Source organism: Lithobates pipiens, unplaced genomic scaffold (genome assembly GCF_037356315.1).
Source record: "Lithobates pipiens isolate NorthernLeopardFrog02 unplaced genomic scaffold, aLitPip1_a1.2 Scaffold_28, whole genome shotgun sequence".
NCBI lineage: Eukaryota > Metazoa > Chordata > Amphibia > Anura > Ranidae > Lithobates > Lithobates pipiens.
This window is the reverse complement of record NW_027507789.1, coordinates 162722269-162736304: the sequence shown is the minus strand read 5'-3', so window position 1 is coordinate 162736304 and position 14036 is coordinate 162722269. Positions and strand designations below refer to the sequence as shown.

The window sequence follows — 14036 nt, the reverse complement described above, 5'->3', positions numbered from 1 at the left end:
GTCAGGTAGAGGGCCCCTTAGCAGAATTTTGCTTAGGGCCCCAGGGAGGTCAGGATCGACACTGACCAGCCTCTCAGGTAACAGTTCTTTTATAACTGAGGACGGGCCACACGATGACGTCGTCGGGTGACCCCACCCCCCTCAGATGCACGGGGACATCCCTATGACATCCCTCTGTGGCCTTTCAAAAAGGTGTGTATATGTAATGACAGATCATGTGACACTTATACTGCACACAGGTGGACATCATTTCACTAATTATGTTACTTCTGAAGGTAATTGGTTGCACCAGAGCTTTTTATGGGCTTTATAACAAAGGGGGTGACTACATACGCACATGCCAATTATCATTTTTTTATTTCTCAAAAATAGTTTTATGTATATATTTTTCAAATTTTATTTCACTAACTTAGACTATTGTGTTCTGATCCATCACATATAATTCATATTAAAACAACATTAACTGAAGGCTGTAATGTAACAAAATAGGTAAAAAGCCAAGGGGGTGAATACTTTTGAAAGGCACTGTGTATATATATATATATATATATATATATATATATATATATATATATATATATATATATATATATACATGCACACATTTGTATATATATATATATATATATATATATATATATATATATATATATATATATATATATATATATACATGCACACATTTGTATATATATATATATATATATATATATATATATATATATATATATACACATGCACACATGTGTGTTTCAGTTTAGGGTTGCACATCATAATGCAATAGGCTGTGCATACCTATGGTAGGGTCCCTTTTTTCCCCTCTTGATAAAAAGTTCCAAAGAGTTCCTGAAAAATCAGCCTGTAATGCCGATTGCTTTACGTGAGTATAGGACAAGTTTAGCACTATACCAAAGTGTGCTGATGAAATCCTTATTTTCATATACAATAATTGCATAGTGGTGCTATCCACCAATTCACTAAAGCACCATACACAAACTGTGGGCAAGCCTGTAACGAGTGCGACTGTTACAATACAACTTCTCTGCTTTTATTATCTAAAGGACAATTCCTACAAAACAGACAAGAAATGTAAAGAACTGCATTTATATATGCTGAAGATTGCATACACAAAGTCATCAACCACGCATACATTGACTCTTACTATTACACTTATTGTATTTTACTCAACAGTAGAGTAGAAAGGGTACTAGGCGTAGCATTGGACTGCATGAATCTTTGTGGTACCCTGAGATGCTGCATAAGTGACCAGAGCCAGTGCTATTATTCAATGCTTATCAATCCCATTCCCAACTCTCGCCTGACGTGACTGCAGATAAATCATTTACATATCCCCATCAGTTTTAATCCCACTCTCGGAACCCTGTATTCTCCATGTTTCTGCTTTCCTTCCCCCCCCATAGACTCCTATCCAGTGTCTCCTGTCTTTTCTCCTTATCCACCTCACTCCCTCCCTCCTTCCTTTTCTCGCATCAGGCGGAGTTTCCAATCCCCAGCTGAGAGACCTCATTCTCGTGCAGGAAAACACACACACAGCTTGTTAGGAAGAGGTGAGGATGGGCCACAGTGGAGAGATCTGTGACTTCCCCTCAGCACTCTAATATTCCCAGCAGGACCTGGGAGGAACAGGCAAAGCTTCTGCTCTCACACCATCTCCTTGGTTGTCAGATGGATGCTCCGTGATCATGACTCCAACTTTCTATCTGCTCAATGCTTGTAGGGAACAAACTGCCTGTTGCTTATGACTCAATCGGCGGGGACCAAGATCTTGAAGACCTCTCTGCTCTACCCTGCTTTCCTGGTCTTCTAAAGCTGCACCACAGGAGAAGATGTAGGTAATGCACTTGTTTCTTACTTATTGGTATTTTGCGTATCAAGTCGGTCCACTTATACAGATTTCATAATTAGGGTATGAAATGTAGACATAAATAAATGATATTTCATGCAACAGTTCCCATGGAGCACAATATAATCTATTGCTTGATGGGCTCATAGATGTTATTCGTAGTGAAGGGAATTCCCTAAGGGATTGTTTCAACAGACATGAGGTGAGACTAGTCTTTCATGAAAAGAACAATGATGATGTGAACGACCAATACTGATCGCTTCAGATCCAAATTATTAGAATAAAATCAGTTAAAAGCTTATTTCTGATTGGTTATCACACTTTGCGCTTCATTTTTCATCTATAGGGATAGATTTTCCCTATAACCCCATAAACAAGAGCTCAAAGTGGAAAACCCTTGATTGGCTTCCAGGAATGACAGTTTTGCTTCTGTTCCAGTTAAATGACAGTTTATATTTTTTTGCCAGGGTTCATAAATTAGATTGACAGTAACATCTCAGTATATATCTCTGCCTTGATGCAAACTATTATCCTCCCTCCCACATTTGCACACATGAAAACAAGAGTCGTCAAGAATCGGAGGAGGTGGATTTGTGTCCGATAAGGTCTTCCTTTTCATTTGCTGTGAAAATGAAACAAGAAATCTAAATGGTTGCTATGGTTAGCTCCTCATTTTCCTCCCGTTTTCATCCTCCCAGGGTGTGCCTTCAGCCGGGGATTCTACTCTTAGACTTATTAGACTTTGAAGATGGAGCAGAGGCAAATTTAAAGAAGGATTTCCAATTTAAAAATGGTCTGCTTCTGAATGTCCAACCCTGGAACCATTGTTACATGGAACGTTGAGAGTTAATCCTACAGCCAAGTCAGGAAAAAAAAAAGCAAGCAGCCATCGAACCACTAAATATCCAATTATACATTAATGAATCCATCAAGCTGTCAGTGGTTCCTGGCTATTACAAATCACTGTGATGAACCATAGCAGGAAGGCTATACCCATGTGTACAAAAAATGGAATAAGGAAAGGAGGAAATATCTGGATCCATGACATTGCAGTTGAGGGCTTAATTCAGAATTTGCTAACTAATCAACGGAAGGCCTGTCTCTAACATGCTTTAACACGTTCCTTATTCAAATGCCTACCGTCCCCGGTCCATTGCAGATTCTTCCGAGGCTACTCACAGTGACAGTTGGGGTAAAAACTTCTCCAATTACTCCTTGCCTACGTGTTTCATGCATTCATTCTTCTAGCTCTTTACCGCAGATCCTTTTTAGATTCATCTTTATTAACGCCTTAAAGCACTTTCTTAAAGTAGACCTTCCTGTATTTTGAGAAGTCTGCATGATTAGATTCATAGCGTCATGACATGTCACAATGTATAGTAACAGCATACTTTTTTCAAGCAAGCTCTACTTTTTTATCATTCTAAAGCAGCCCTTAACTTTGCCTAGGCTAAAATGATATCATTAGTCTGCTGCAGGTAGAAGCAATCTTCTCTCCTTTAGTCATCAGATGGTAACATGGTACCTTTGTCATAAGGCGCGAGGTTGCAGCAGAGACAGAGATCTGTTGTCAAACAGTTGTGAACACAGGCGATAACTGCATAGACACCAGGGTTCACACGACTGCATATTCTCTGAGCCAGCATCTCAGTTTAGGATGTAGGTGCTGACCCCGAATGATGACTGAACAAACATGGTACTTGAAGGTATTATCTGGGGAAGACTGTGTTTCTATAAGAAATGCTTTTAAAGCCCATATCTGAGCAAAAATAGCACCCTATATCCCTCCCATCTGGCTGCCACAGGACAGCCAGGGCCTTTCAAACTTCCACTTGGCATCCTTCAGTAAGCTCTCCAAACAAATTCCCTTGATTAGCTTCTAAAAATAATTTTAAGGACTAGGCCCCCAGCTATGCCACAGCTGGGACCTCAGTAAACATGCCGTAATCTGACCAGAGGAACATGGTCCCTTGGGCTGGGGACTCCTCCTGCAGGATTAGACCAAGAACTACCGTATCTCCCTCCTGGCTGCTCCAGGCTTCAGTCTATTTATGTGCTCTTCAGCCACCTACACTTTTTTATGTAGAGCTACCCCCAAAGGAGCCACTGGGCTACCCCCAAAAGAGCCACTGTGTTCCACCTACCGGCACACCATTTTCTATGTAGTGCTACCCCCAAAGTAGCCACTGTAATTTAACTTGTAATTTTCCAAGATTAGTGCAGCCAGGCACACAGCAACAGTTCACTAACTCCAGCTCATTAATCAGTCTAGGACAGGGGCCTCCAAACTCTGGGCCGAGGGCCAGATGCAGCCCTTTGCTAGCCTTTATCTGGCCCTTGGGGTACTATTCCTCCCAATGATATGAGACACTATTCCTCCCACTGACACCTACTATGAGGCACTATTTGTTCCACTGATACTATTGTTGGTGTACTATTCCACACACTTATACCAATGATGAGGCACTCCTCCTCCTGCTGACTCACAACCCTGCGGCCATGTTTATTCTCAATGATGCTGGGCGCAGAACATTTTCTACCCCATCTACTGCCCCCCCTAAATTCTAAAGGATAGTAAACTGGCCGTTTGTTTGAAAAGTTTGGAGACCCCTGGTCTAGGGGATATCTTTTTATAATTTTTATTGCTGAAGAACTTGGAAAGGGTGTAGGGTGATATGGGATACTCCAGAACTATGAAATACTAGCAGGAGCACACTTAATTTTGCCTAGCCTCCCTGAACAGTCTTTATGCAAGAGCAAATAAAGATGGCCAGAGCTGAGTCCTTGTAAAAGCTATCCCAGTTAGAGCTACCACTAGCACTTCCACTCAAAGGAAAACAGCACACAGTCACTAGGATCCTGAGTTCAGGTCAGTTTTCTCAAAGTCACAGGATCACCAGATGCCTCCTTCCAGTACCTACCCACCAGATACTCTTCAGTGAGGTAGGGGTTAATGTCCACAATGCCACAGGACAGCCAGGCCCTTTTCAACTTCCACTGGGCACGCATTGGTAAGCTCTCTACACCAAGTTCTTAGGTGAAACTCCCTTGATTAGCTTCCAAAAAGGATTTTAGAAGTACTCCCCCCATCTTCAGCTATGCCACAACTTGAACTTTGATGGACACGAAGAAGACACTCACAATCTACCCAGAGGAACATAGCCCATCATGCTGGGGACTCCTTCTGCAGGATTAGACCAATAACTATGCCCCTTCCAGTTTCTCTAGGCTTCAGACTATGTCCATTCATTTTGAGCACGCCTCCAGGTAGCCTGGAATAGCGAAGGAAGTCAATGTTGCTGCCTTCGGCAGTGAGATTGACACGTCGCTGGCCCCGTCACCTGGTATGGACTTAAAGGGGAAGCCCTGCGCCGAAAAAACGGCGTGGGGTCCCCCCCTAGGTCCATATCAGACCCTTATCCGAGCACACAACCCGGCCGGTCAGGAAAGGGCGTGGGGACGAGTAAGCGTCCCCCCTCCTGAGCCGTACCAGGCCACGTGCCCTCAAAATGGGGGGTGCCCCCACCCCAAAGCTCCTTGTCCCCATGTTGATGAGGACAAGGGCCTCTTCCCGACAACCCTGGCCGTTGGTTGCCGGGGTCTGCGGGCGGGGGGCTTATCGGAATCTGGGAGCCCCCTTTAACAAGGGGGCCCCCGGATACCGGCCCCCCACCCTATGTGAATGAGTATGGGGTACAATGTACCCCTACCCATTCACCTGTGACAAAAATGTAAATAAAACACAACACACAAGGGTTGCACAGCTCCGGGGGTCTTCTTCCAACTTCGGGGGTCTTGTCCCCCTCTTCGGTTCTTCTTGCCGGGCCTCCGCTCCTTCTTCCAGCTCTTTTACTGGCGGTGGCCTGGTCTTCTGTCGCCTTCTGTTCTTCTGTTCTTGAGATGTTGACTCGACGCTCTCTCTGGCCGCAATGACAGGGATGCGGCGTGCAGCGACTTATATAGGGACATTGCCGGGTGATGTCCCTGCCCATTATGATGTCACAGTCCCAGCATCCTCCTGACTTTCCTCCGTGTGTGTGTGGGCAAGTCCGTTCATTTCAAAAGTACTGCAGAAAGTCCCGTGTGTGGGCAGGTCCACTCGTTCTGACAGTCTGGCAGACTTTACGGCGGTTTGTCCGGCGGAAGTCCGCCAGACTAAGTCCGCTGGATAGTCTGATCGTGTGTACGTGGCATAAGGCCTCATGTACACTGCTGCTGATAAATGGATGTTTAGGAGCAGTTGGGCAGTTTTTTCAACTACCCCTGAACTCTCCTCTATGTTATTTTAACAGTACATGTACACAGGGTCGTTTATAGTCGTTTCTAGGCAGTTGAGTTTAGAGACCTTTTTTGGAACGCAAAAAAAATTGTTGAGTTTAGAGGCGTTTAGCCCCATTTCATTTACCGGCGTTTTTCATTTTTGGCTATTTAAAAAAAAACGTAATTTTTTTTTCAAACGCTTTTAAACACAAACGTAGCAAAACGCAGCTAAACGCAGCATGTAAACGTGGCAAAATGGATGTTTTAAACGCGGGTTACTATATCTGTCAAGTTAAATCTTTCAGGAGAGGTTGTAAAAACGCCCCATGTACATTAAGCCTAATTCTCTTTCCAGCTGTCAATTCTTCCTGAATATCATCTTATTTTTATTATTTACCTTCCTTCGTGCTGGGGAAAATTCTGAGTAGACACTCAAAGCTACATCAAGCCTACATATTATAAACATTTTATTGCTTTGGATAATAATGGCTCTGTCAAACCTTTTTGATTTGAAGTGAGCCCAATCTAACTAGATGGACCTATTTGCATGGTGAGTATCTTGTAATTTTTTATTTTTTCTATTTTGTTATATTCTTGCAATATTTTTACTTTGCAACTAAATCTTTACAGCAACCCTTTCCTTTATTAATATTTACAGAAACGGCTGCAAAAAAAAAAAGTGCACATCAATGAACATGGACTCTGGTTAAGTCTTTCCCCAGAGAACCAGTAATTTCCATTGGGCATCCCATGCACATCAGAGGTGAAGCCAGGTTGTCAATCATTGAAAAAATAGACTAATTTGACTAAGTGTGTTATTGCCACCATCCCTCCCAAATGTAATTGTTATGTAAACCTCACTATTGGGATTTTAAAGGCAATTCAAACAAAATTGATTATTCTTAAAAAATGTCTTTAATTATTAATTTAAATTTTTTTTTATAGGATATTGTAAATATTAAAAACAGTAAATCTCTACAGAATATTTAATCACAATATACAAGGTGATATTCATGGTATCAAACCATGAGAACATGTTGAAGTGGTATTCCCCAGCTACTTGCTGTTCTGCCATCAATTGTGTATTAAAGAGGGTTTCCAGTAGGCAGGGGTATCAACGCATTTCAAAATATAGACATGCAGTAAGTAATTTCTTCTTCAGGGATTAATACCACTTCAGAAATACAGAGTAATTATATTTTAACATCAATGCTTCTCAGATTTGTATATAGGGTTTTGTTTCAGTGCTTAGACTTTCTTTTGGTGCTATTTAATCAGCGTTGTTTTTTTTTTTTGCGCAATAGATCAATAGAAAATTCGGTAAGAAAAAAAAAAATTCCTTGTTTCTTTTAAAATTTATTGCAGAGTATTGTCCAGTATTGGCAGAGTATTGGCAGATTATTGCAGAGTGTTTCAGAGTATTGGCAGAGTATTGCAGTGTTGCAGAGTATTGTACAGTGTTGCAGAGAATTGGCAGAGTATTGCACAGTGTTGCAGAGTATTGGCAGAGAGGGGGAGAGAGGGAGAGATGGCAGCAGCGTAGTGGGCTGGATGTGAAGTGCCCACAGCGCTGCTGCCATCTCCACCTCTCCCCTCTCACTGTACCGATCGGTACAGAGAGGGGAGGGAGGAACCGGCACCATGATGTGACGCCAGTTTGTTTACAAGTGATCGCTCCGTTTGACAGAACGATCACGTGGTAAACGACAGCGATCAGCGGCCGTTTAGCGTGACCTGCGATGCGCCAGGTCCTCCATGGATGTCCTCCCAGAATCTTGCTCCCGCGCGCCCCCTGGGGCACGCACCCGGAACATCTGTGACCGCTGGGGCCGGAGGATGGAGCGATCACTTGTAAACAAACCGGCGTTACGTTTCTCCCTCCCCTCTCTGTAGCGATCGGTACAGTGAGAGGGGAGAGGGGGAGAGATGGCAGCAGCACTGTGGGTTGGAAGTGAAGTGCCCACAGCATTGCTCAGTGACAATCCTCTGCCCATACTCTGCCCATACTCTGCAACACTCTGACAATACTCTGCAACACTGTGCAATACTCTGCCCATACTCCGCAACACTCCGCCAATACAATACGAATAAGCCGACAGCTATGTAGCCGTCTTTCGGCTATGGCCCAGTCGGCATGTGGTTAATGTAAAAAAGAAGATTTATAAGCTGTGGGCACTATGGGTGAGCAGATTAACTATTTTCATATTACTGGGTTTAGCAACACTTTAAGGAATGTCCAAGCTCCTCTTTAATCTCAGGCCGTCTCCCTACTACTAAGTAGGCGGCTCCAACTGAATTTTTCTACGAATGTGGAGAGAGTAAGGGAACTGACTGCAATCCTTGGCTTCCCTGTATAACGTGCATGCATGTCGTGATGACGTCATGCATTGTTGCGCCATATTCAGTCTTAGTGATGACAACATCCGGAGAACGGTATAGTGGCCATATTGGGGACAAAAAGCCGCCGACACCAAGTAGAGAAAAAATTGCAGAAAAAAGCGAACCCCGAACAAAATTGTAGGGTCCTTTCTGTGCCAGGTATATACATGAGAATACATAGTTCCAGGAAATCCTTGCACAGAGGAGAGCACTTGCACCGGTACATTAAAACATTGATATTGATAATTTTACATATAAGCATGTATGTGAAAAAAAAAACACAAAAAAACAACAACAATATAGTATATATTCATAACCCAAGGGTGCCTCATCTGTTACCTCCACTAAAGGTACCCAGGATGCAAAACATCTATCATGTGAATGTCCAAGGGGGAGTCCCTATGCAGATGTTTTATATTCCCTAACCATCAGTTAATTGAACTCAGAAAGAGGATTCTCAAAAGGAGTTTCATATATTGGTTAATCTCTCTTCCCTGAGTTAAAACCCTTAAGGAATGGTCTTCATTCGGATATCTAATCCAGCGCATTTTGTGCTGTAGTAGAATCTTATTCCAGTCCCTCCCCCCCGGGTGGAATATGAACACGGTCCCAGACTGTAAAATTTATCTTGGGCATTCGATAATTGTGTTTCGATATGTCGGCCAAGATGCAGATATAAATTGCCAATTCTCATGCTATGCATGTGTTTGCTGACACGTCCAAAATCCTACCGTTTGTTTTGCCAATATAAAAGGAACCACATTGGCACTGCATTAGGTAGACTACTGTGTTTTGCAATTTGCTAAATGTTTAACACCGAAGCATTCACCATTTGGCAGATGTGTCCTTTTGTTTATAATTGTACATTGTGCACAGGATCCGCAAGGAAAGGATTCTTCTTTGTATTCACTTTGCGCAAGTGATTCTCCAATGGATCCAGCTTTTTATATGTGATTTGTGGATTATTGGTTACTAGATTATCAATGACAGGGTCCTCTGTGAGGCTAGGCCAATATTTAGTCAGGATTCTCCTCACTTTGTCATGTTCCTTTGAATATCGTAATATTACTCCAGTGGCATTATCTTGCTTGTTTTTTTGGGGTTTAAAGAGAAGAGTTAGAGTTCTTAGTGTCTTTTACACGATTGAAGGCTTTTTTTAAAGTTGATTTCATATAGCCCCTTGCTAATAATCTCTGCTCATCTGCTTCCAGTTGCAAATCTTCATTTGGAGTGCAGTTTAGTTTAATATGCAGGAATTGACTAAAGGGTATAGATTTATTAATGGTTCTGGAGGGGGACTATCGGCATGCAGCAAAGTGTTGTCTCTTTTCTAAAGAGCCTACTAGTCAATTTACCATTTTTATCCTTAGAAATACTGATGTCAAGAAAGTCAATCTTGTATTGGTCATACGTCATTGTGAAAAAAAAGGTTAAGATTATTACGGTTCATTTGGTCAAGACATCCCACACAAGTAGTACATCATCTATGTACCTTTACCACAACATTATGTGTTTTGTGTACATAGACAACTGATCACTGGATAAAAAAACCTTCTCCCACTCCCCCAGGTACAGGTTTGCAGTGTTGCCCTTTGTTGAAGTACGTGCCCCACAGCAGCGATTCCCAGATCATGTGGAATGCTGCTATAGAGTGATTCAACATCAATCGTTACTAGTATTGCAGAATCGTTACTAGATTTTCCAGAATATGCAACAAGTGAATTGTATCTTTCGTGTAGGAGGCCAAATTCATGACATGAGGTCACAAGTGTTGGTCAATGACTTGACTAATCCCCTCCGAAATGCACCCATTCCCTGACATGATGGGTCTTCCTGGCGGGTTATATACGTCTTTGTGCGCCTTGGGAAGTGCGCAGAAGGTGGGTGTATGGGTGTCTGATACAAATACATTCCCACATATCATTGGTGATTATGCCTTCTTTTTAGGCCTCATCTACCAATGAATAAAAATCCTGATTAAACCTATCAACTTGTCAATCATAGTCTGCATGTCACATCTGTCCTTTCTGTGATTATCATGTGTCGCTGCCAGTGGCAGAATTACCAGGGTTACAACAGTCGCACTTGTGATGGAGCCCTGGCATTCTGTCACTGTTGGGGGCGCCCAGTGGGGTTGCTATTCACATGGCTCTAAGCGGAGAGCATGTCTCTCATGGAACAGCAGCACAGACTCAGAGACACCAGCATTGACAGGTCTATGTCCCTCTCCGTCCATCCTCTTTCGCACGGGATGACAGAGGACACACAGCTGATCTACTCCCCCTTCTCCCCTCTCCTGTGTGATCCACGGGCAGTCAAGTGTGAAGCTAATGAACTGACATTAGCCACGGAGCACACACAGGAACGGGGAGGGGGGAGAAGGGGAAGCAGATCGGCTGTGTGTCCTCTGTCATCCCGTGCGAGAGAGGACGGACAGAGAGGGAAATAGAACTGTCAATGCCGGTGTCTCTGTGCTGTTGTTCTATGAGAGACACGCTCTCTGCTCAGAGTCGTGCTGTCCTGAGAAGGCAGACGGCACTGATGGGCACTGATAGGATTCACTGATGAGCACTGATAGAAGGCACTGATGGGCACTGATAGAAGGTACTGATGGGCACTGATAGAAGGCACTAATTGGCACTGATAGAAGGCACTGATGGGCACTGATATAAGGCACTGATGGGCACTGATAGAAGGCACTAATAGGCACTGATAGAAGGCACTGATGGGCACTGATAAAAGACACTAATGGGCACTGATAGAGGGCACGATGAGCACTGATAGAAGGCACTGATGGGCACTGATAGAGGGCACTAATGGGCACTTATAGAAGGCACTGATAAGAGGCACTGATAGGAAGCATTTATGGGCACTGATAGGAGGCACTGATGAGCACTGATAGGAGGCACTGATGAGCACAGATAGAAGGCACTGGTGGGCACTGATAGGAGGCATTATGGGCACTGATAGAAGGCACTAATGGGTACTGATAGAAGGCACTGATGGGCACTGATAGAAGGCAATGATGGACACTGATAGGGGGCATTTATGGGCACATGATAGGAGGCACTGATTAGCACTGATAGGAGGCACTGATGAGCACTGATAGAAGGCACTGATGGGCACTGATAGAAGGCACTGACAGGAGGCAGTTATGGGCACTGATAGGAGACACTGATGGGCACTGATAAGAGGCAGCGGTGAGCACTGATAGGAGGCACCAATGGGCACTGATGAGCACTAATAGGAGGCACTGATGAGCACTGATAGGAGGCCTTTATGGCCACTAATAAGAGGTATTGATGGGCACTGATAGGAGGCATTGATGGGCACTGATAGGAGGCATTTATGGGTACTGATGGGAGCACTGATAGGAGGCACTGATGGGCACCGATAGAAGGCACTGACGGGCACTAATAGGAGTGAGTGGGCACTGATAGGAGGCACTGCTGAGCACTGTTAAGATTCATTGATGAGCACTGATAGAAGGCACTGATGGGCACTGATAGAAGGCATCAATTGGAGGCATTTATGGGCACTGATAGGAGGCAATAATGGGCACTGATGAGCACTGATAGGAGGCACTGATAGGAGGCATTTATGGGCACATGATAGGAGGCACTGATGATCACTGATAGGAGGCACTGATAGGCACTGTTAGGATTCACTGATGAGCACTGATAGAAGGCACTGATGGGCACTGATAGAAGGCACTGACAGGAGGCAGTTATGGGCACTGATAGGAGGCACTGATGGGCACTGATAAGAGGCACCGATGAGCACTGATAGGAGGCACCAATGGACACTGATGAGCACTAATAGGAGGCACTGATGAGCACTGATAGGAGGAATTTATGGGCACTGATAAGAGGTATTTATGGGCACTGATGGGAGCACTGATAGGAGGCACTGATGGGCACTGATAAAAGGCACTGATAGGCACTAATAGGAGTGAGTGGGCACTGATAGGAGGCACTGCTGAGCACTGTTAGGATTCACTGATGAGCACTGATAGAAGGCACTGATGGGCACTGATAGAAGGCACTGATGGACACTGATAGAAGGCACCGATGGGAGGCATTTATGGGCACTGATAGGAGGCACTGATGGGCACTGATAAGAGGCACTGATGAGCACTGATAGGAGGCATTTATGGGCACATGATAGGAGGCACTGATTAGCACTGATAGGATGCACTGATGAGCACTGATAGAAGGCACTGATGGGCACTGATAGAAGGCACTGACAGGAGGCAGTTATGGGCACTGATAGGAGGCACTGATGGGCACTGATAAGAGGCACCAATGAGCACTGATAGGAGGCACCAATGGGCACTGATGAGCACTAATAGGAGGCACTGATGAGCACTGATAGGAGGCATTTATGGTCACTGATAAGAGGTAATTATGGGCACTGATGGGAGCACTGATAGGAGGCACTGATGGGCACTGATAGAAGGCACTGACGGGCACTAATAGGAGTGAGTGGGCACTGATAGGAGGCACTGCTGAGCACTGTAAGGATTCACTGATGAGCACTGATAGAAGGCCCTGATGGGCACTGATAGAAGGCACTGATGGACACTGATAGAAGGCACCAATGGAAGGCATTTATGGGCACTGATAGGAGGCACTGATGGGCACTGATAGGAGGCACTGATGGGCACTGATAAGAGGCACTGATGGGCACTGATAGGAGGCACTGATGAGTGCTGATAGGAGGCATTGATGGGCTCTCAAAAATGAAAAATTGTGTCACCAGCGCAAAAATTAATCAAAGATAGTAATAATAAAATTGAGATTTGATCTGTTGCAGTTAAAAAGTCCTATACCATAAGTTAGGAAAAAATATATGTTTGAAAAAGTAACTGCACTGATCCCAGAAGTGCCAGTGCAATATTACCACTAAAACGGTGTCTTTACCATGTCTACAAACCTTAATGCTAAAAAACTATAAACCTTAAAGTTCAACGTGTCAATAAGTCAATATGAAGTGCAAATGATCAAATGCAAAAGATCGAAACCCCAGAACATAACTAATATTACAACAATCCCCAAAGTCCACTTCCGTTTATCATATGAATTCAATGTGCATATTGGGCACCAATTCACATCCGTGCTCTATAAAAAGGACTTTTCACCACTTCTTGCGCCACCTCCACCTTCTGAAATGGGCACTCACCAGAACCTAGAAAAAGCTTTGCCTTTCGTTTATATTGGGATAACCACTCCACTTTCCTGGCGTTCCTCCAACTAGGTTGCCACTAGTTACTCCTCATTAGGGATGAGCCGAACACCCCCCGGTTCGGTTCGCACCAGAACTTTCGAACGGACCCCAAATTCGTACGAACTTTAGAACCCCATTGAAGTCTATGGGACTCGAACGTTCGAAATTAAAAGTGCTAATTTTAACAGCTAATATGCAAGATGCTGTCCTAAAAAGGGTTTGGGGACCTGGCTCCTGCCCCAGGGGACATGGGTCAATGCCTAAAATGTTTTTAAAAATGGCAGTTTTGGCGGGAGCACTGATTTTA

The 14036-nt window shown here is 44.0% G+C and overlaps 1 protein-coding gene across 2 annotated transcripts in view; it reads left to right on the top strand.

Annotated features, from left to right (window-relative positions):
- The first annotated feature begins 1518 nt into the window (after positions 1-1518).
- The window catches only part of LRRC3C (leucine rich repeat containing 3C), a 53187-nt gene continuing 40669 nt past the window's right edge, over positions 1519-14036 (top strand). Inside the window, exon 1 of one of the 2 annotated variants that reach the window (XM_077459820.1) lies at positions 1519-1849. The gene's annotated coding sequence lies outside the window, so the exon portion shown is untranslated. Of the gene's footprint in view, positions 1854-14036 lie in introns of both variants that reach the window. The other variant, XM_077459819.1, reaches the window with a different exon arrangement.